Raw genomic sequence first — 23,071 nt, 5'->3', positions numbered from 1 at the left:
TGATGCTCCACAGCAGACTGCTGGGACAGTGGGCTCTGCTTCCTTCAAGATACAGCCTATCAGTGATGGCGAACCTTTCAGAGCTCTCAGTGACACAAACAGCCCTCTGTGGCACATGTGCCATAGGTTTACCAGCACCGGCCTAGTTGCCGAGGTGAGTCCCATGGCTACCTAGTGAGTGGAGCTATGCCTCAATCTCCTCATCTCTGGTAAGGAGATATTTATACCTATGGTCTGAGTACGGGTTTGCTCTTTCCCAAGAGCAGAGTCTGAGTAATGATTTGAGAACAGATACATTATTTGGCAAATATATTAGTCCCCTAGGGTTGCCCTCACAAATGCCCAGGGAGGCTGAAATATCAGAAATGTACCTCTCACAGTTCTGGGGGCCGGGACATGTTGGCAGGGCCCTGCTCCCACAGCACGTCCTAGGGTAGAACCCTTCCTTGTCTTTTCCTGGTTTCTGGGAGTGGCTCACAGGCCTTGGTTTGTAATTATACCGCTCCAGTCTCTGTCTCCGTTGTCACACAGCTTTCTCTGTGTCTGTGTGTCCCTTTCTGTGCCTCATAAGGACACTTGTTGGACTGAGGGCTCGCTCTAACCAGTATGATCTCATCTCAGGCTTTAGTTACTTCTGAAAAGACTGTACTTCCAAATAATCTCGCAGGCTGAGGGCCCAGGCGAACGTGAAATGGGGGGTGGGTTTCAACAAGGAGCAGGTTGAAGGCTCCTGCAGTCTGGAGTTACCTAACGTTGACAACGGACTAACCTGAAAGGCAGGAAAGCTGGCTGTGCAAGAAGACAGCAGCGTGGCCTGGGCTCCACTTACTGCTTGGCTAAAAGTTGCTCAGAAATAATTTCTAAGTGGTTTGACTCAAGCTTCAAGACTCAATCCTCAGAGAAAGGGCAAATACAGTACCTGCAGGGAGGTCCTTTCTCAAACTGTAGTCACGAAGGGCATGGGGCACATTAGAATCATTTGGCTGGGGGCGGGCTTTTTATCAAAAAAAAAATCTGCCCAGGAATTCTGGAAGCAGGGGAGTACTGCCTTGCAAATAAAATAATTTCTCCAATAAAGTGTTGTCACTTCAGCGCTTCAGATCCCAGGTGTACGCCATCTGCTTCAAGCCATGGTTAGCCACTCGCCCGCTTGCAGGTCATTGCTCTTTGCCCTTGTTTGGGGGAGGGAGTCGAGTACGAGTAGAGAAAACAGCAAGCTCACCAGAAAGCAGACACCTGAAGTGGCAAACAACCCAAATTTCACAGTTCCTAGAATAATAAGCCTCAAATTTGTAGCCAATGGCAAACTGAGTTTGGCACAGTAGTTGAAATCATGTGTGAAATACGTGGCTGAGCAGAGTGCCGTGTTGGGAAAGATTCTGAGGCCGCATCTGGGCTGAGTGGGCAGAGAGCCATGACACAGTCACAGTGTGCCGCAAACGTCCACGGGGACGCATGTCATAAATTCATCATCCCTGGTAAATAGCTTTTTTTCAGGACCGTTTTCTAAATATGTTGTTGTCAGACATAGGTAACATTTTCAGGTCTTGGTAAAAAATATACAAAGTCATAGCAATGAGCTATTTCTAGGCCATTATTTGTTTTCCATATTTCTAAAGACAGCTGGTTGCTCAATGTACAAATCTTGTGATTTTTGAATCATAAATTCTTAGAGGCAAAGCATCGCATCTATTTATACTTGCTAGCCGAGTACTTGCTTGCTATCAGTTGTGTAACCAGGACGCCTGGGTCCGTGCCAGGCCTGAGCTAAGCAAGTTGGAGCTGGGGTGGCCAAATGAAAGAGAAGTTGGGAGCAAGGGTGTTTTCATCCTAGTTCTGTCCTAGAGGGCAGCTTCACACCCTGAGTAGTTTATTCTAGCCTCCAACACCTCAGCTTCTGCATTTCTAAAATGGGAGTAATGATTCTACCTCCCTCCTCTGTCGCAGTTTGAAGCAAGACTATGTGGGCCCTTGCATGGAGCAGGCAGGCCCTGAGCAGAACTGGAATTGTCTTCAAGAAACCCTTGCTGCCCATTTGGAGGGCGGTGCCATGTCACATAAGGTTTGCATGTGGCAAGCACTGCCCAGGAGATCCAGCTCTGAATGTTAAAGACAGATTGGAAGCATCCACGGGCCAACCCTTTTGAAGATGCCAAACCAGGAAGCACAACTGCCTGAAAAGTCAGCCGTGGCCCCTGGGAGGCTGGAGACAGGTGGGTGGTTCCAGGAGCTAAACTTTCAATTTCTCAGCACCATCTGCAGGAGCCCAGGACAGCCTGGTCAAGGACATCTGATCACCCAGCTAATCCCTGAGGACATTAAAAAGGGCACCAGAGAATATCCAGTTACTTGTTAGCTTGTTTCTTTAAAAATAAGGAAGCAAGAGCAAAGTCATTTTTGTCAGGATCCCAAAGCTAAACCATGACTGAAAGGAGACAAGAATTCCACTTTCCAGTGGCCCAGAGAAGACAGTTTGTAGGGAGCCAGGGGAAGCCCCAGAAGGAAATCCCTAATGACTTACAACATGGTAGGTGCAAAATATGGGCAAGACTTAAGGGATGTGAGACAGCCGGGTCCCTTCCTAGGCCAAGAGGTTATGGCTTGAGCAGGAGAAAATCAACCTGTAGGACTTCAGTCTTTAAATCTATTTAATCCAGTATAATAAAATTAGCATGTAAGAGATTATGTGGTTGTGGGAGCAGAAAGGATATTCCTGAGACCCAAGACATGGTGTTAAGGCCAGTGAATTTTCTAGTTAAAGTCTGTAGTAGATCAAAAGAGGGTGGGGGGTCAATGACATAGCAAGAGGGGGTTGGAGGTGCAGTTGGCCCTGGTGCAGGGAATGTGGGGGTCAAGGATCAATGTATGTAGAGCATTTGACACTAATAAGACTCTCTAGAAGCTGGTCTGCTTTTTACTCTCACTTCAGGCTGGTAATCCAAATAATTTTAAGCAATACTCCTGCCTGAATAATCTTTTGTTGGTATAAGAGCTAAACAACTGCAGCTACAGTTGAGGTTAGTAGTATATATGGAAACCTAAATTAGCACATTTTTATTGTTTATCCTTTAATGAACACTATATTCCACGTAGAAGTTAATTTGCCAGTTAACTCATAAGAACTCAGCTATACATATTTGTTCCAAACAGTGGATAAGAATTAAACAATGGTGTTGATTGTAGGGACAGGGGAAGGGAACTTGAGTGAATTCAATTCTGTCATTCTGTGTAGCCACGCAAAGATATTTGCAAACTGTCAGAATGTGTCTTGAACAATACTGTGATTTAGATATTGGTCTCTTAAAGACCTGCTTGTTAAAGGATTGGTCACCAGCCTATAGCACTACTGAGAGCTGGTGAAACCTTTCAGAGGTCAAGCCTAGTGGGAGGAAATTAAGTCACCAAGGCTGTGCCCTGGAAGGGAACACTGGGGACCCAGGCCGTTCCATTCTCACTTGCTTCCTGACTGCCATGAGCTCCCCTCCACACTTCTACCACGCTATACTGGGCTGACACAGGCCCCAAAAGAACAGAGCCAACCAACCATGGACTAAGAACTCTGAAACCTCGAGCCAAAATAAACCACTCTTCCTTATAAGTTGCTTGTCTCATTATTTTATTATAGTAACAGAAAGCTGGCTGATATGAGCAAATACACAAAAGTTGAAAATTTTTGTTTGAAGATCAGTGCAAAGAAATTGTAGAGAAGGCTGTTACTTCTGCCCCCACTACCCCAATGAGGAAACAGTTACGTTAAAAAGAGAACCAACATACAAAGAGGAAATGTTAGAAAAAGTGACCAAATGTCAGAAGAAATTTAAGGCAAGTTTAAAGCTTCAGTGTAACTCACGAGGAAATGGACAAGAATGTGATGACTCATCTGTTTGCTGAAATTCAGCCACTTTCTCTGATTTTTGCAGAAGAAAAACTTGAGAGCCAAAATGTAATAGAAATTTATGATAAATTTCTTAATGATAGTTTTTTAACAAAAAAATTTCAACTATGAAGAAACTTAAAAGCTGCCAGGATTGATCCTGAAAAAACAAAGACGTGAATTGTATCACTGTTCCTGGAATTTGTTGTGACATGACATTTAATGGATTTCTGACAAATTTATTTCTGTGTTGAAGACTTTTCTTAACTCTTTGTATTTTTCCTTCTACAGGGGAAAGAAAACTTGAGAGGTTAAAATGAATGAAAAATATTTATTGATGATGTGTGAAAATAGCTTGATAAATATGGCCATACTGTCTGAGGGTGAACATGCATGGAAGATCAATTTTGCTAAAAATCACTAACAAATATGTACAATTCTCAAAACCAAAAACTGCAATGTTCTATTCGTTACCAATATATAGGTAAAAGTTTTTCCCCTTTTTCAGAAAAAAAAAGACTAATTTTAAAATATTTATGTTTCCCCCTCTTCAGAAATATACTATTTACTTATCCTCTATCATTATATGTGTGGTTTAGTAAGAGAAAATTTTCATTTTCTACGTTTCTCCCTGCTATTATTATTTGTTCAGTTTTGTGATTATTACCAAAACTAACTGTTTTTTAGTGTTGGTAGTTGAACCCAGCACCTTTGGTACATTGTCAATGCTTTTTTATTTTTTATTTTGAGACAAGGTCTCACAAAGTCACCAAGTTGCCCATTTGCAGCTCAAATTGGCAATCCTCCTACCTCAGCTTCCCTGAGTGCTAGGATTACAGGTATGGGCCACTCTTCCCAGCATAAAAACTAATTTTGTTACATATTAGAGGAGTTGCTAAAAACCATCAGCTTCCAAAGCCAGGTGAAATACATGCCTGAAATTCTAGCATGCTGACAAGCTGAGGTAGAAGGATTACAAGTTCCAACTCAGTTTAGGCAACTTAGTGATTTAGCAAGCCCTTATCTCAAAATAAAAATAAATGAAGGGTTGAGGATGCAACTCAGTGCAAAGGCACTGGATTCAACCCCCAGTACCCCAAGGAAAGAAAGAAAACAAAAGAAATCAGCTCCAGGTGTCAAATATTCTAGGTTTCTTGCTAGAGTAGCTGCAGTGTTCCTGGGGAGTCTGCCAGTTAAAGGTGACATTCACTCCTGTGTTCTTTAGATCTAAAAGGTCCCCTCAGATTCTCATGTGTTCAGAGACAGGGCTTTTGGAAAGTAATTGGATCATCAGGGTGCTTTACTCATTAGTGGATTGCAGTAGAGCCCGCTTAGAGGCGATCATTGGGGCTGTGACCTGGAAGGGTATATTCTTGCCCATGGCTCCCCCTTCTTGCCCTCTGATTCCTGGTTGCTATGGAGTAAGCTGCTGTCCTTCAGATACATTTCCACTATTCTACTTCTGCCTTGGAACCAGCCAACAAAAGACTGAACCTTCTGAAACAGTGAGCCAAAATAAGCTTCTCCTTCTTTAAATTGTGCATGTTGGATATTTCATCCCAGCAATAGGAAAATGACTAATATGACTCCTATTAAGAGAATAATAACAATATATACCTTTGCATTAAAAACAGCACCAATATTAATACTTTCACTTCAGGTACTTTGATCAAAGAGCAGGTATTTTCTGTCTGCTTCTCTTCTTCACTGACAAGGGAGTTTTCTGAATCTCCTTGGATACAGTTACCTCACTTTGGTGGAAATGCCACCTTCTACTTTCAGATTCTCAAATATCAACCCAAGACCCACCCCACCTAGGACTGTGAAAGCTGGGTGATTTGTCTTTGCAGCCTTCCCTCTGGTCTCTTCTCTCTTCTCAGAGATTTAATTTTCTCTTTATTTCCCCTGGTCCCTTGCCTTGGATCTGTATCAAATCCTCACCCCTGGAAGGCTGTGTGATATTCTGGAGAAAGCAAGAGTCTTTTGGGTAAGGCAGACCTACTTAGGTTTATCCTGGTCCTGTCACTTACTAGCTGTATGATCTTACACAATTCACTCTCTGAGCCTCAATTTTTCTATCTGGAGGAAGAATTTTAAGGGCAATCAGTTATCTCTTTGGAAAGGCCTACTGTCTCCTGTCCTAAACAATGTAATAAATGGCATATGGTTTTGACCCTGCCATTAGGGACTCACAGGTCTCATCAGAGTTTCCTCTAAGGCCTCACTCTTAGATAGCTGTATTGAGAGGGATTATGAGGCTTTGGCCTTGTCCCATGAAAATCAGGGTTCCAGTGATTAATAATGCCTGTTATGGATGAGGAAACGAAGAATGCCAGCCAACATAGCTTCACGGTTACTACCTCTGTTCTTGCCTGTTAGCTTTTGAAGCCGAGCCTGTATCCCATATCTTAAGGCTACTTTTCATTATGTGTTTGACACAGGCATGGATAAAATTTAATTATTTAAGTAAATATAAATATACAGTTGACCAATTTGAATCCACATAACAATTTCTTTCTTTCTTTCTTTCTTTTTATCAGGATCGTTGGGCCAGGATCTTAATTTGAAAGGTGGGGCCAAGCCAAATCTTCAAGAGTTGTTTGGCAACCCTGACAACTGGCAAAGTGAAGAGAAATTGGTAAACAGTGTTTTTAAAATACACTAAATGCCAAGCAATCTGTATTTAGTTTCAAGTGTATATTTATGGATCTCGGCAGCCATTTTTCAGGAATAGCAGTTGCAAGTACCCAACTGTTCCAAATCTCCAGCCTATTGGAATATGTTTGTAATTCCAATGGTCTCCCAGAGGAGATGGACAAACCAGGACAGAAGGCCCATAAATAAAAACTGAGCAGAATTCATGACCAAAGCCCTTCTGAAGTAGACCTCAAGGGGAACAACTTCCTTCCAGGCACAAGTCTCCATTCTTGCACTTCCCTGGGCTTCCTGGACTCTTGGAGCCAGCATTTCTTATACCCTTTAATAACCAGCTAAGATTAACACAGCCTAAGAATTATTAAGCTTTTTTGTTTGAATACTGCATCTAAGAGTAAAAATAAATAAATGAAAAATGAATGGATTCATCTTAATGTAAGGAAGGAGTCACTCTTATTTTCCCCAAAACTATCTTCTTTATATTTTTGAGATTACTCTCTGCATTTGGTAGTCAGGAATTTAGAGTATAAACTCTCAGATTTTCAAAGCTAATCATAATTTTTATGGATTTGCAAACTTCTAATACATCTTTTCAAGTCTTTATCTCTGAAAACTTTCCAATAAAAATCCTTCCATCTCTGATCATTTTGGTGCCCTTCCCTGCTACCCTCATTTTACCATGATGTTCTAGAGGCGGGAGGGACTGAGAAAGGCTCCCAAGCTGTGGACACAGCTGTGTCACGGAGTAAGCAGGAGCACCAGTGCTGTGCTGGGTTGTTGGTTCTCTTCCCCCTGTTCTTGGGGAAAAATAAATCCAGTTCCTCTCGATCTAGAGAGACATCTAAACCCTCCTTTATTCAGAATAGGGACGTTGTTTCCTACTCTGGATCAGAGCCACCATCTAAACCCATATTGGAAGATTTGGGTGAAGGAAATCGTTTCTATAGATTGGGATTCTGGACCAACTCTCCTGAAATCCTACCTGAAACTTGAAGGTGTGATTGTGGCCCCTGGGGCTTACTGGGAAGGGCTGTAAAAGAAGTAGGTAGCCTGGATCAGAAGGATTGAACTTGGGTGGCTTCTGAGACATAGCAGACTAGATTTCAAGCCTCCAGGTTGAAAGAACAGGAACAAAATCTGTTAATGTCAGAAGTAATCATGTCTGATTATTTAGTGATGGCATCTCTCTTATAGGGATGGAGTATCCCCTAAAAGCTGGTCAGAGCTGAGCTCTGAAATTTCAGCAGCTATTCAGTACCAAGCAGTGGTCACTCCAGAGAGTATAGAACAAAAGCCTGAAGGATCACAAGACATAGTCTTTGAAAAAGACTACAGCAGTCACTGCTGTGCACAACTTCATGTGGACAATGAACATTATTAGGAACTTCAGAGCTTACTCTATCTCTCCAGCCTGAGCTTTCTTTGTTGTACACCCTTCCTTTATTCTTTTAGTAATTGTCCTAGGGCTGCACAATCCAATACATAGACATAGCTATGGTTGTATATGGCTATTTAAATCTACATTAATTAAAATTAAATACAGTTAGCAAGTCATTTCCTTAGTTGCAATACACAACTTTCAGTGCTCAACAGCTACACGTGGCTAGTGGCTACCACATGTGATAGTTCAGATACAGACAGTTTCTGTCACTCAGAACGTTCTGTTGACATTTATTCAGCGAAGACAGCATGATCTTGGACTGACTCGTATTTATCTTAAATGATCGCTGTCCCCAAAGAAAAGGCCTAATACAACTTTAACTCCGTCTACTCAACTCTTGCCTGTGTGCTATTGTTGGCATATATTTTATTTCTACATAGCATATATTTTATTTCTACAGGTGGCAAGCCCTGGATGAGTTTTATTGTTGTTTTAAACATTAAGCTTTAATTAATATTACCCTTTTCAGTGTTCTATTCTTTCTGTATTACGTACTTTCATCTAGGGTCATTTTTCTTTTTTTAACTGAAGAATTTCCTTAGTATTTATTATTTTTATTTAGTATAAGTATACAGATGAAGAATTCCTTTATGTTTTTCTGCAAATGTTTTTATTTTGCTTCAATTTTTACAGAATATTTTTATGGATAAAATTATAAGTTGACTTTTTTCCCCTGAGCATTTAAAATGTTATTCTGTTGTCTTGCCACTCTGTGAGAGGTTGTTAGTTTTACTATTGCTGTTAAAGGTAATGCGTCTTTTCTCTTTGGTTGCTTCCAAGATTTTTCTGTTTGTATTTTGTTTTTATTCATTTGAATATGATATTGCCTTTGTATACTTTTCTTTGTATTTATATACTTGGGGTTTTAGCAATGTCTGTCTTCATTTTTTGAAAAATTTCTGACAGTATCTCAATACATATTTCATGTGCTTCATTGTCTATTTTGTCTCTCTCTATCTGTCTGGGACCCCAGTTACGGGTGTTAACTCTTTTAACCACGTGTCACATGTTAAGTATGATCTTCTCTGTGTTTTAAAATTCATTTTATCTTTGTGTTTTAGAATTGATACTTTTATCCTGATCTCCTTTCTATTTTACTCTCTTCAGCTATGTTTACACTTCTATAATTTTTTTCATTAAATTCTTGATTTTAGTTTTTTTTTTAGTTCTAAGATTCTACTTGATGCCTTTTTAAAAATATGAATTCATTTCTGTTTTGAAATCTACTTTCTGAAATGTATTAATCAGGACTACTAAAAACCCATGTTTGATCCACTGTCTGCATCATCTGTGGGCCCATTTCTTTCATCTACTGTTTCTCTTGGTTTTTGATCAGTTTGTTTGGTGAACTGACAAGCCTAACAATTTTGGCTTGAAAGCAACCTGCACGTGGTATACAAATAGAAGAGGTTTAGGTTGTTTTTATTATCTTCCAAAGAGTATTGAATTTCTTCTGGCAGGAAGCTTGAGTAAAGGCAGATCAACTTAATCCAAACAGGGACTGAGGGGGATTATTGACAGGCTGATTTGGTAAATTGGGTAACAAAAGTCTCAACCTGTCCTGAGCAAGCATTGTTTGTTTGTTTATTTATTTATTATTTATTTATTTATATCGCAATGAGAGTTAACTGGATCACTTTTAAGATCTTCTCTCCCTACCCATTTCTTGGGTGGGATCCACACAATTCTTTCAGGTTTCAGGGTAAAATAAATAGCAGTGAGTTTAAAGTGAGTTCGGGGGTACTCAAACATCCCTACTTTCTAAAACACTTTCACCATCTTCTTGGTGATGAGTAAATGAGAAAGAATCTTGTAAAGAGTGACAGCAGTGTATGAATGTTCATTGCCTTAAAGCTGCTGACATTTATTTTTCCTGAGATCAGATTTTGGATCTTTCCAAGTTGTGGCTATAGATAATGGTTAAATCAACAAATTGTTTTCCTCATAAAGGAAAATGGGGCCTGCAACTTTGATGAGAGAGAAAATAAGGGGATATAGAAGAGGAAATTGAAGGCGCTTGATATCAGATTCATGTACTGTATTTCACTATGTTCCTTAGATGGCTCAGAAAGTACAGCCGGTCTTTGGAGGACGGAGGGTCCGATTGGTTTGGGGTCATCTGCATACCTGGCTTTGTCTTTGGGGGCCTTTCCTCAAGGCCATTCAGCAGGCACATCAGGAGAGCACAGGGAGCCCATATTCCATAGTCTTCGTCATTCATAAACTAAACCAACGTGAGGGTGGTGAGGGTGCAGATGAAAGAATCTGCTCTCCTGCACTCCAAACTTCATAGAATGTCAGCAAGGAGAGAAGAGTGAGTTCCTCATTAAGGACTTGCCATGTGCCACCTTTTGTTAGGAAGTTTCACATTGTATTTTCAACCTTCATCACTGCAGTTGGTAGGTGAGGAAGCTTTGTCTCTTAGAAAAACCAAACATTCTTTTGTAGGCAATAAATGGGCAAATCTCTTTCATGGTATGTAGTACTGGCAGCCTGAGAAGGCTCCTCAGACTTTCTTTCTATTCAGTCCCCTTTGTTTTTGGCCTGAGCTTGCTGGCCGGCTCACCCGTCTGCACGCCCATGTTGAAACACTTACAGTGATTTTGACAGAAAAACTTGGCTCAGGTCCTTTCTGCTGTCTTAATTATTTCAGATCCAACTGGAAATGCACTCTGTCCTGTCATGGTGTCAAAATGGCCCTATCCTTCTAGGTCGGCCCCTGAGTGATCCCAAGAGGTGTTAACTGGCACAAGGTTCTCTCAGTCTACCCAGGGCCAGATGGCACCCACCAGGGGTGGCCTCACAGAGCCTTCTCTGCCCACCTGACTATCACCAACAGGGCACAGACTGACTCCGAGACCATCACCTCCTGTATTAAGCCCGGGGCCTCAAGAGCCCCCAGATAAACTTTTCTTTTGCATGTTGCCAACTGATTTTGTGATACACCTAATATTGTGGTCCTTTCCTTATTCCCTGACAGAGGAAGGTGGAAGGAACTGGTCGTAGAGAAGGCACTTCAGGAAGGAAGCAGTAGGAGGTTCTGTCTAATCTGAGGATTAAGCCAAACGCTAAGGGTTAGTAACGTCTTCTCAATCTGCCTCCTAGAGCTTCTCACTCCTGGGATCTTGCTCTAATATTTGCTGGATCCTGAAGGGGAAGCGCACGGGACCCTCAGCCCAACCTTCAACGGAGCTCCACCTAGTGGAGTTGTTTTTAGATACAAGCGTTTTGCTGCCCAGGCAAGGCGATTGCATAGGAGCGCACAACTGCCTCAGATCTTAGGCACTCAATCAGCAGATTGATTGAGCGTTTCCTAAAGCCAAGTATGCCGGGCTAACGTGCCACGGATTTAAACAGGGCGTCCACTAATTGGGCAAGGATTTCAAAGCCCAATATATTGTTTCACGTGCTCTTCACTGGAGCTAGAAGGGTAGATACTGAGGCGGAGTTCCTGGCCTTGGGGAAAAGGCAGGGAAGGAGGACAGAGAGAAGGCAAGTGTCTGGAAGTTTCTGCCAAAGATGAGGCCGTGGCAGATTAAATGAATGTCCTCCCCGCGGAAACAGAAGCAGACAGATGACCTGGTAATACCAGGCTTCAGAAGCTGGCTGTTACTGATCCAGAGAGGAAAATCCCCACACTTATCTGCCCAGGTGGGGCCGGTATTGCAGAGATTTTAAATGCTAAAATGTTTCCCACATCAGCTGTGGCACAACGCAGAGCACAAGTGAGTTCGGGCACCTCAGCCCGCGTTTAGAGGCAGCTTGCTAGAATTTCACAACACAGGAAACTCAGGGAATGAAAAACTGCTCAGATCCATACCTACCACCCAGTCATGCTGTAAGTCCTCTGTGCTAGGGATCACGTGCTCACTCCCTGTGGCTGCAAAGTATACTGGAACTCGGTGGCTTGACACAACAGAAATTTCCTTTCAGTTCCGGAGGCAGGAGTCTGAGATTAGGTTGTTGGTCAGGCCATGTTCTCTCTGTAGGGAAAGTCTGATGCCTGCCTTTCTCTTCCTTTCTGTGTTGTTAGGGATCCCTGGTGTTCCTTGGTTTTACGTACCTTCCTCCGGTCTCTGCCTGTTTTTGGTGTGTGTGTGTGTATGTCTATCTTCATATTTTTCTCTTCTCCATGTGTGCACACACGTGTGTGTTTTCTACTCTTATAGGATGCCAGTCAGGTTGGATTGCAGGCTCACGCTAATCATAATTTACACCACGAAACTCCTAATTCTAGACTTACACATCTTTGGAGAGGGGATGATTTAGCCAAGAAACAGGAAGGGACAGTGACATGTAGGAAACCATAAGTTCAACTCCAGTTACAAGGTGGAGTTCTACATTCTCATTTTCACAGACCTCTTAATGAGGCTCTGAATGCTACACCATAGGAGACCATGATGCATGATATTCAATATTATTTTGCTAGAAGTGTGTTTTAAAAATAACAATTTTTCTCAAATCATGTCCCATGACTTATTTGGGACATCACTAGCTTGCTGTCTTTATTTTTAGTGTGTGGGGAGGAAATCACTATGACCTGTTTACCGCAGTGCATTTCCATTTACCTGGAGGGTCAACCTATGCAAGCTTTCCTCCAGGCCACTCTATCCAGAGCTCTTCTTTTTTTATTATATTCTCCACCCAATACATAATCCAGTAGCTCCTGTTGCACTGTGTAATAACCTTCTGATTCCATATGCCGTTGGCAAAACATGTTACGTCTTATTGATGATGTAGGCATCTGTGTGATCCCTAAGTGCTGCGCTGAAGGAAATACTTTCAATTAGTTGAAAAATACTAGTCGTTAACTGACTGCCTTCTATGTGGGAGACTTTGAGCTGACCAACTTGTGAGGGTTATTTTATTTAATCCTTAAAATAAACTTATATGCTGTAAATAATATTTATTATTCCTATTTAACAGATGATGATACTGGCACTTGGATAATTTTACCCTAAATCACAAAGTTTGTCTGTGGAAGAGCTGGAACTGAAAACTGAGTCTAGGATTCCAAACTCATATTGGAAAAACTTTGTATAATGTGTCCCTCAGGAATCCTGGTAGATATCCCTTGATACATCTAGTTCTTTTGCCTTCCACTGATCTTTGACTTAAAAGAAAAACACTCCAGGTTTAAGGTCATAGACCAGAACCCAGGGGTCCAAACCTATTTCAGTGGTCCCACATTTTACTTTTGACCACTAGGTGGAGATATACCTATTTTCTCTCCAAAAGATCTTGAACTCTACCCTGTACGTTAGTGAACTCTGTGTCTAATTGGTGGTACTGAACTTCCAGTGATTCATTGACTTATATAACATATATCTTTTGAGGGCCCCCAGTGTCAGGCCCTGTGCTAGATATTGTGTACACCCTGGTGAATTAAATGCGACAGCCCTTAGCTCATGCCATGGCCTGTGCTACAGTTAAGTGCACCACTAACAGACGATACCTGTCCTGGGAGGTGTGCATGTCTGGCTGACTCTTGTTACTCTCAAATTCCATATTTGTAAATTTGTAGATTCATGAAAATGTAACCTCCTCTGCATCAATACTTGTGATTCTTTAGTGCTATTTGTAACACACACAGTAGCCAAAAATTGAATCACCCAATATGTATGTTCCTGGATGAATTAAAACACAGCGGTGCTCTGCCTCTTTGTATTTGTTCTCATACCATAAACAAGTGTCTTGTCTCCAAGCTATTTAGTGCCATATTTTTGTGCTTTGTGTGGTGATTTTGCTGCTTAAAATGCTCTCCACACATAGTTCTGGAGTGCTGTCTCAAGTTTCTCAGTGTCAGAAGGTTGTGATGTCCCTTATGGAAAAAATATGTGTACTAAATAAGCTTTGTCAGGCATCCGTTGTAGGACTGTGGGCCATGAACTCAATGTTAATTAATCCACAGTATGTACTAAATAAGGAGTCTTTAAACAGAAAACAAAACAAAGCAAGTTAGGTACTGGCAATAGATGAAAGAAAATGTGACCAAAACTTATGGGAAACTAACACTATATTTTCCCTAGGAACAATGGTTTGGTATTCACCAAGTCAATGTTCATAGTGACTTTACAGACCATACTAACTATTGACTCTGTATGTGTGTGTGTATTGGAGTAGAAATAGAAATCCAAATGGCCCTGATGAGAGCTGGCATTGACAGATGCTTTGTGAACTCTCCAATGAGTCACGGGCCCACCAGACGGGATAAGGGATGCATGGATTAAGGTAACTAACTACACAGGGAAGAAAGAAGTTACTAGATTTGAATGGAATTTCTGATTTGTAGTTCTATACTCTAATATTTCCACCTTTCATACGATGCAACAAGGTACAGATAAGAATGCAGAGAGGGAAGTGAGGAAATTCATGAATGTCTCTGCAAAGGCACGTGTAGCTGGGAGGACAGAGTGCTGACCTGTAGCTCTGGTGGGGCGATTGAGAAGGCCAAGTCCAGCATTAAATGTGTCACAGAAGGTTTCAGGGATGGCTATTATAAGATTTCTTATCATTCTTATCATTATTTTTAAACCTATCTGTTTCCCTGCCCTAACCAGGGTCAATTGCTGAGGATGACCTCAAAAGTACTGAAGTACTTCTAACCTTATTTGGAGTTGCAGCAAAGCATATCGGGTATGCTGGGCATTTCTGTAGAGCCCAGTGGGAGAAGAAAGACTAGAGAAAAGTGGAGGGTGGCTGCTAAGAAGAGAAGCTAGACAATTTCTGGGGGTCCTGAATACAGAAGCAAAAAGAAATCCATCAGCACCCAGAAATTACTCCAAGACAGTGCCCACAGGTAACTGTTCCTGAAGCCAACCATACAAAGACATCCCCCTAAAAGGGGTCTAGGCCTTTAAGAGCCACATAAAAAAAAATCTGGGGACTGCAGTGATCAGACCGTATGAAAAAACTGGGGCCAACCTAGAAGGACTTGTTGATCCACCAGAGCCAGAGAACAAGGAAGAGGACTCCTAAACTTGAGGGAGAGTGCAGTGTAAACACCGGCTGGAAAGAACAGGAACTACTGAGAAGCACTCAATAAAGCTTTTGTTTCTCTATCAGGGAAAACAATCTTCTACTGGGAAGAGCATAATAAAAAGAAGCTTAGAGAGTTGTGAGGCCCAGAGAGGGAGGAGCCCTGCAGCTTTAACATCCGGATAAATGCCGGAAACAGAGAAAGCAGGCTCACATGAGACCTACTGCAGGGCGGGGAGCTTTGCAGGGATGGTCTCTGAAGAAACAGCAATGAGAGAGAAATGACAGACCCCAACAGGGTCTGATATAATGATTTCAGAAGATGAAGGAAAGGTAGACTGTGGGAAGCGTAGACCAGTTAGTGTTTATTCCCAGACAAAAATAAGAATTTGGCATTAAGCAGTCAATTTTTCAGCCCTAGGTGTGAGCATTAAGAATGAGTTGTGCCAACCTAACCACATTTTCCCCTTCCTGTGGGATTAGTACTAGATTTGCAGATCTGGAGGGGGTTATACAGATCCTGTATGTGGATTTTGGCAAAGATTCTCATGGTTTCATGTACATCAGGTGGAGAAATGTGAACTGGATTACAGCATATTCTAACCCTGGCTGGATGGCTCCCTGATCTGGAGTGGAGGCAGCTGACGGCAAAGGGCCTCCCCATCCCAACCACAGGAAACTGGTGCAAAATCAGTCATCAGCAAGAAGCTGGTGACTGGGTAAATTTCTATTATTTCAGTTGATACTGCAAGCACACAGAGGCATTGTTTCCCTGAGCAAACACATCTCTTAAGAAGTTAAACAGAGCAATTGCACTAAAAGTCCACTTAAAACTTATACATGAATGTTCACAGTGGCATTATTCTTAACGGTTAAAAGAAAAAACCTAAATGTTTATAAACTAATGAATGGATAAATGAAATATACTACAACTACATTGAAAATGTGTACATTTCACTGCATGTAAATGTCACCTAGTAAAAGAACAGTAGGCAACAGAAAGTGAGAGATGTCCATACAACTGAATAGGATCTGTCAATAAAAAGGAGTTAAACACCGATACACCCTACAACATGGATGAGCCTTTAACACTGTTGCCAGCTGAAAGAAAACAGTCACAAAAGACTACACATTGTATGATTTCACTGTAATTTCTTTGTGCAAAATACTTTTAGATAAAGTTACAGAGCAGATGCTTAGGTAAGTTGGAAGAAAATGGAGAGTGCCTGCTAATGGAGGCAGCCTTCTTCTGGGAGCGACGAAAAGATCTAAAATTGAAGGTGATAATAGTTGTACAACTGTGTAAATATACAGAGAGCCACTCACTGCACTTCAGATGGTTAAATTATATGGTATGTGGTAGTGATTCGATATGGTGAGTATAAAGAGCTTTTTACAATAGAGGTATGATTGTTGTGTTGTTTTTATATGTGGTATTAGGGATTGAGCCCAAGGCCTTGGCACACATCTCCCCCATTTTCATTTTTATTTTGAGATGGGGTCTTGCAAAGTTACCTGGGCTTGAATTTGCCATCCTCCAGAGTGCTGGGGTTACAGGCATGTGCCACCGCATCCAGCAGTGAAGCTATTATTTAAAAACATGAACTCCACTAGTAGAAACACATGTAAACAATTCCAGTACACTCTGGTTGGCCCCATATCCGAAGTTCTATGAATTTACCCATTTACTTGTCATCTGCTCTACCCCCGGCACATCCCTCTAAGGAAGAAACCACGGATTGGCCATTTTTGTACCCTAGCTTCAAACACAGTTCTTAGCCCCCAGAAAATATTGCTACATGCCTTTGAATAGTTGATAAATTGGTTGCATGCTAGCCAGCAACTAGTTAAAAGCAAAGGAAACAAATCCTCTGAGTGTTTTTTTTTGTACACATAAGATATTGAATATTTCTGTAAAGTTAATCCTTCACTGAAAAGACCCACTTTCTATTATGAAAATGCTATAATTGTTCAAAAATAAAAAGAAAAGCTGCCACAAATCTGTATTTTGCAAGCATTTACTTAGAGTAAGAAACCAAGTAGGGGGCCAGGGATATAGCTCAGTGGAAGAGCGCCTGCCTGGCTAGCAAGAGGTCCTGAGTTCAATTCCAGTACCCAAAACACCAAATAAGTGATGCATATTACATATAAGCATTCTTTCTACTCAGTCAGGGTAGCTTGTTTGTTTGTACTAGGGACTGAACTCCATCCATTGCACTGAGCTAAATTTCCGGCCTCTTCCTCAGTTCCCTTCTGTTGTTCTTCTCCTTTCTGTTCCATTCTGTTCTCCTCCCCCTTTCTCCTCCCCCTTTCTCCTTCCCCTCCCCTCCACTCTTCTCCCCTCCCCACCTCTCTCTTTCATTCTCTTCTTGTTTAGTTTATTTTGAGACAGAATCTCACTAAATTACTCTAAGTTGCCCAGGATAGGCTTGAACTTGTGATCCTCATGCCTCAGCCTCCTGAGATGGAATTTCTAAGAGAACCATAAAGATTTTGGGTTTTTTTTTTGTGGGGGGGCGGTGCTTTTGTTTGTTTGTTTTTGGTTTGTTTGTTTTTGAGACAGTGTAGTTTAGGCTGGATTTAAATTGACTATGTAGCTCCAGCTGGCCTTGAACTCGCTGTGGTGGTCCTCCTGTGTCAGCCTCCCTAGTGCTGGGATTACAGGTGTGCACCACCACCACGGTGAGTACCGTAAAGTTTTGAGTGAACATATAGTGTCCTCTTTCTTTAAGATTCTTTTACTATTAAGCATTGGTTTCTGTTATTTCACCAAGAGCGTGTAAGTCCACAATTAGGCTCAATATTCTCAAAAACTATCCTTTCCCTACTTCATGGATGTGAATGACTCTGCACATGTTCAGTGTCATATGCTGCTAACTGAGCTCTTTGAGACTTCTTGTTCTATGAGTTGTGGCTATTCCAGTTCCATAAGCTTCCCATGGCTAATCTGCTCTGGATGAGGAATTAACAATTCAAGTCCATCTGAAGAAAAACTTCTTTATTCAATATATAATATAGCCGAGAACAAGTGGTGCCAAATTAACTACATTTTCCCTTTTGCTGGGATTACTACTAGATTTGCAACTCTTCTTTGGCAATCCTAGAGGCATTACTATCCGAAGGAGTCCTGTTTCTTTGGAATTAAGTTCTTAGCATATGGGTTGCAGAGGGAAAAATGAGCTTCACTGAGATTATTTCTCACTTGTCAGAGAGACAAGACCCACAAGTGGAGCAGTGTATGGATTGGCGGTGGAAATGCTAAGTGGTACAATCCATTTAGAGGAGAATTTGGAAATAGCAAAATTATGTACAGTACCTCTTGATTTACAGTATCACTTCTAGTAATCTCTTACAAAGATGTGCTTTTGAAAATAAAAAACAGATGTGCTCTCGAAAATACATATGCGCAGGACGTTTTATTACACACTACAAGTGTTAAAGACAGGAAATAGCCCAAAATTCCATTAGGTGGGAAAGAGTCGAATACATTAAAGTACCACACAGTTGTGAAAAAGAATGAAAGAGTTCTCTAGGTACTAATATGAGTGAGAATTGTATTTAAGTGCAATCTAAGTACAGAATATGTATATAAAGGTTATCTTTTTTCTAAGAGTGTAAAGAATGAGTATGTATGTACACACATTTATTTAATTATATCTAAATAATTGAAAAGCAAATAAAATTTTTTTAATTACTAAAAGGGGAGGGAGACAGTAGAAGAGGACAGATAGACTTTCTGAGTGACCTTATTTTGTAGTTATGGTTTTAACTGTATACAAATCAACCAAAATCCAAAATTAAATACAAATGGAGAAACTAATAAAAATCAAACAGTAAATCCCAAATGAACCTAAATGTGTGTTGATTGACAATTTAATCACCTGGAAAAGACATTAAAACACTAATTTTAGACTTCCAGTGAAAAAATACACACCTATCCCAAGTACCAATCCCCCTACACATACACACCATATAAAGAACCCTTAATGACTACTCAGTAACAATATCATTGCTAATAATATGGTATTATTTTGAACTATTATTTTGGACACATTTGTAAGATAAAATAAATAAATTATTAAGAAGCAATGTTTTTAGCATAAAGAAAAAAGAGATAAAAATGTAAAAATTCAAAGAAATAAAATCCCTATAGTCCTCATTTTGATTTACAGAAATCAGTATACACTCATAGTGTATATCATCTCTTAAAAATGTATTTTTTAGTTTTTTTCACTAAAAAGATCTAAAAATAATGACCAGCCATTTACAAAATGTAGTCGGTGCCCAGACTCTCCTCTCCTCTCTCCATCTGTCTCTCTTCAATTCACTCTGTAGCTGTGAGCTTGAATTCACAGTAATCCTCCTGCTTCAGCCTCCTGAGTGCTGGGATTACAGTCATGTGACACCACCCCTGGCCAGACTGTGGTCTGTAAATACTGTTTCCCAATGAAAGGAATCAAGGTTCCTTCACAGAGTGGCTGGTTCTGGTGCAGAGACAGGAGATATGGAAGATGAGCCTGGAATATCTTCTCATATAAGAAATAAAGGAAGGCATCAAACACCACTAGGGTTATGTTCAAAGAACACAGGAACTAATCTGAAGGGGTCCCATTTGCCAAAGGTAAGACAGTTTGAACATCAAAAACAGAACAGTAATGAATTGAAACTTCTAAATTATGTTAAAGTTCATTAAACAAAAAACCTTAGCAGGAGGTTACAAAGTGGGTCTCTCATTGTTCAAAAAACTGGTAAATATGGTAAAGGATAATATTCTGCCTTTTCCGTGTAAACAGCACCTCAAGGTAACCAAACATTTGTTAAGGAAAAGTTATTCTTTATAAAAGAATTCCAGCTAATATTTACAAAGCGAACTATCTTTATATTAAATACAGAAAACAAGGAAACATACTGCATAACAGAAAGGATACAGTTAGAAAAATTCAGAATGTGAGAAAAGCTACAGGGCCAATGATTCATTTATTCTTAAATGAATGAATGTCAAGAGGGGAAAAAACAGAAGGAAAGGAAGGAAAATTATAGAATAAAACCTACTTAAGAGATACACCAAGCAAGTGCAATGTATGGATCTGCTTGGGTTCTGGTTTTGTGCACACTGTTAAAAACCCATAAGGAAATTCGGGACATCTGAACACTGCTATCCGATGATACTGAAGTCATTATTAATATTTTTAGATCTGATTATGCTATTGTGGTATTTTTAAATGGTTTTATCTTTGGAAATACAAACCAAAATATTTTTAGATGGGGCTGGGGATTTAGCTCAGCGGCAAAGCGCCTGCCTGGCAAGCGCAAGGTCGTGAGTTCGGTTCCCGGTACCAGAGAAAAACCAAACCAAACAAAAAAACAAAACAAAAAAACAAAATATTTTTAGATGAAATTATATGATGCCTAGGATTTTGTTTATAATGATGCCTTAGGAATGAAGGACAAAGTAGGTTGAAGTATAGACAGCACAGACTCAGAGTATTTTATATTGTCTTAGACACTTCTGTGGGACAGCTCTGATCTAGATGGTTATACCTCCACCCTTGATAAGATTTCCAGTTTTTCGCCTTAGCTGAGTTCTTTATCCTTTAGAGATTAAATCCTATTGGTGTCATATAAGCCACCTCTATATCTGGTCTTGTAAGGAGTTTGAACCTCTAGTTAAAATTGGCCAAGACAATGTGGAACACCATTTTTTTGTTCTGGGGATTAAATTCAGAGCCTTCATACTGAGCTATATCTCTAATCACTTTTCTTTTATAGACAGAAGTTGCCCAGGCTGGGCTCCTCCTACCTCAACTTGTGATCTCCTAGCTTCATCTCCTAAATATGCTGGATTGCAGGCAGGTGCTACTCACCATGCCAGGGTACATCCTTTCTTCTTAAGTGGTGATTCTTCTGGGTTTTTAAGTAGATTTTATATTTTATGCATTATATTTTCTTTTCTCAGTCACATTAATAAACAGAAAATTGCTTAAGTGAGAAGAAAAATGTAGAAAACTAGAGAGAGCTGTAAGAGAGAGAAACATTAGCTTGAGGTGTGGGTGCTGGCAGTCTGATTTCTGCTGGCTGGTCATGAGACAGGCATAGACAAGAATCTATGTAGTTATTAATAAAGATATCATTTATAATAAGGGTATTATGACAGTAAGGATTAGAAAGTAGCAATTGTATGTCAGAATTAACTTGACAAACCTTAACCTCTAAAGCCAGTATAATTGATTTCTATGTCTTCATAGCTTAATAGTTAAATATACGGTGTTTGAGGAAGTCTTGCTCATGTAAGGCTTCAATGTAGAGTGGAAAATCTTCAACTTTAGTAGAAGGTGATCACAGTGAGTTTTTTTCTGTTTTTACCTCGACTGGTGGCCCTTAACACACATCTCAGACTGTAAAAGTTACCTCCTCCAAGTAGTTTTATAGAGGTGGAGAACAACCCTGCTTTCTGAAACACTACTTTTGACTATTTGATTAAATTCTCTTTAAATGTATTTTTATTGGACAAATAAAAGCACAGTTACCATCCAGACCTTTCCCAGAAAAGCTCCACTGATGATGTTTCTAGTATTTTTCTTTAAGAAGAAACTTTTAGGAAGTTTTGCTCAGGGACCTAGAATTTCTCTGAAAGCTCACAGAATATTCCTTGCATAGGTTTGACATTACAGCACATGCTAGGATTGATAACTAATAGTTATTACATACCATCTTACATAGGAAGTTGCCACCATGCTTTATGAATTTAAATTAACACTGAGAAATATGACTGGTGTGGTAATGAAAAGATTTTGGCAGAACCAGTTGTGGAGCCCTTGAGAATGACAATTGAAAAAATATACCAAGATGGCTGGACCATCCATTATGAAATAACTTTCCAGCTTGACAGTGTGGGAATCTAACATTTTCCAGCATTCTCAAAGAAAATACAGACCACTACAGAAGTTAAGCTGGTGTCTCCGGATAGTGAGAATCCAGAATTATGACAAAAATGGGGTATGACCTGGATGGAGGAGAGAAGAGCAAGGAGATGCTGGTTGACCTCTGCAGTGAAGCCAAATTATATTTTCTTCTTATGATTCTGCAGTTGAACCCAGGGCCTCTTGCAGGCTTGACAGATCCTCTATCACTGAGCTACACCCCTAGGATAGAAGACAATATAGACACATTGGCTCAATCATTCATTCACTCATTGTTTCAATTATTCTTTAACCAACTAATTATGTTTGTGGCATAATGGAATTTTCTATTCCACTTATAGTCTGTCTTTCTATCACAATGAGGAGAGGGCCTTGGAAAGAGAGACTCAATATTAAAATATATATTAATGGTCAGTATTAGTGAGAAGGACTTGCTTGTCTTGTTCACATCCTGCTTCAAGGAAACTGAAGGTCTTATGACCTATACCAACAGGAAGGATCCAGCTCGGACTTCCTTGATAATGTAGCAAGAGTGGTTCTCATGACCCTGTGGGCTGCTACCGGAATGGAGCCAGGATTCTGAAGTGGGGGTGGAGAAGGGAGGAGAAAGCAGGAGAGAAGACAGAGAGATCACAGGCCCTCAAAGGGTCCAGGGAGGAGAACTATGTATGAGGGAATGATTGAAGGAAAAGAAAGGAAATGTCTGAGCCCATCTTCTGGAAGCGATGTGTGTTTTTAATTGGCTAGAAATAAGAATGTTTTCTTCCTGCTTAGGAGACTGTTCTGCTGATCCTCAGACCCCCGTGGAATTAAAAGGTGGAGCTACTTGTTCATCCATAAGCCCTGGAGCTCTTTGCAAGGAGGCTTAGAAACTTCACAAGGGGGTAATCTCCAGAAATTTCCAGCAACTGCTTCTAAGGACTGATACTGAAAGACTTGCAAGTAGCTAAATAGACATAGCTAGTGGAAACTTGGAGACTGATGAGAGAAAGAAGCAAAACACTCACATGTCCCTCCACACTGGGCACCTATATGAGTAACACTAGACTCTTTCAAGAAATCTCTATGAACAAATGTTTTAGAGCTAGGTTTCAAAACATCTTAGTAAATCTACTTGCTGTAATAGGCAGCATAATGGCTCCCAAAGAAATCCATGACTGGATTAGTCAGCTTCATTGTACTATAATGAAATGCCTGTGATAA

General features: G+C 40.5%; 1 long non-coding RNA gene across 1 annotated transcript; it reads left to right on the top strand.

Moving 5' to 3' along the window:
- Nucleotides 1-1,828: 1,828 nt before the first annotated feature.
- Nucleotides 1,829-6,945, top strand: LOC106150318. The gene is made up of 3 exons (XR_001237057.1): nucleotides 1,829-2,213; nucleotides 4,166-4,358; nucleotides 6,415-6,945. It is a non-coding gene; the product is annotated as an uncharacterized LOC106150318 (long non-coding RNA).
- Nucleotides 6,946-23,071: the final 16,126 nt, after the last annotated feature.

The sequence above is a fragment of the Chinchilla lanigera genome, unplaced genomic scaffold (genome assembly GCF_000276665.1).
Source record: "Chinchilla lanigera isolate Chin_1 unplaced genomic scaffold, ChiLan1.0 scaffold00001, whole genome shotgun sequence".
NCBI classification, from domain to species: domain Eukaryota; kingdom Metazoa; phylum Chordata; class Mammalia; order Rodentia; family Chinchillidae; genus Chinchilla; species Chinchilla lanigera.
Note: the sequence above shows the minus strand (reverse complement) of the source record. Positions and strands in the feature narration are given on the sequence as shown.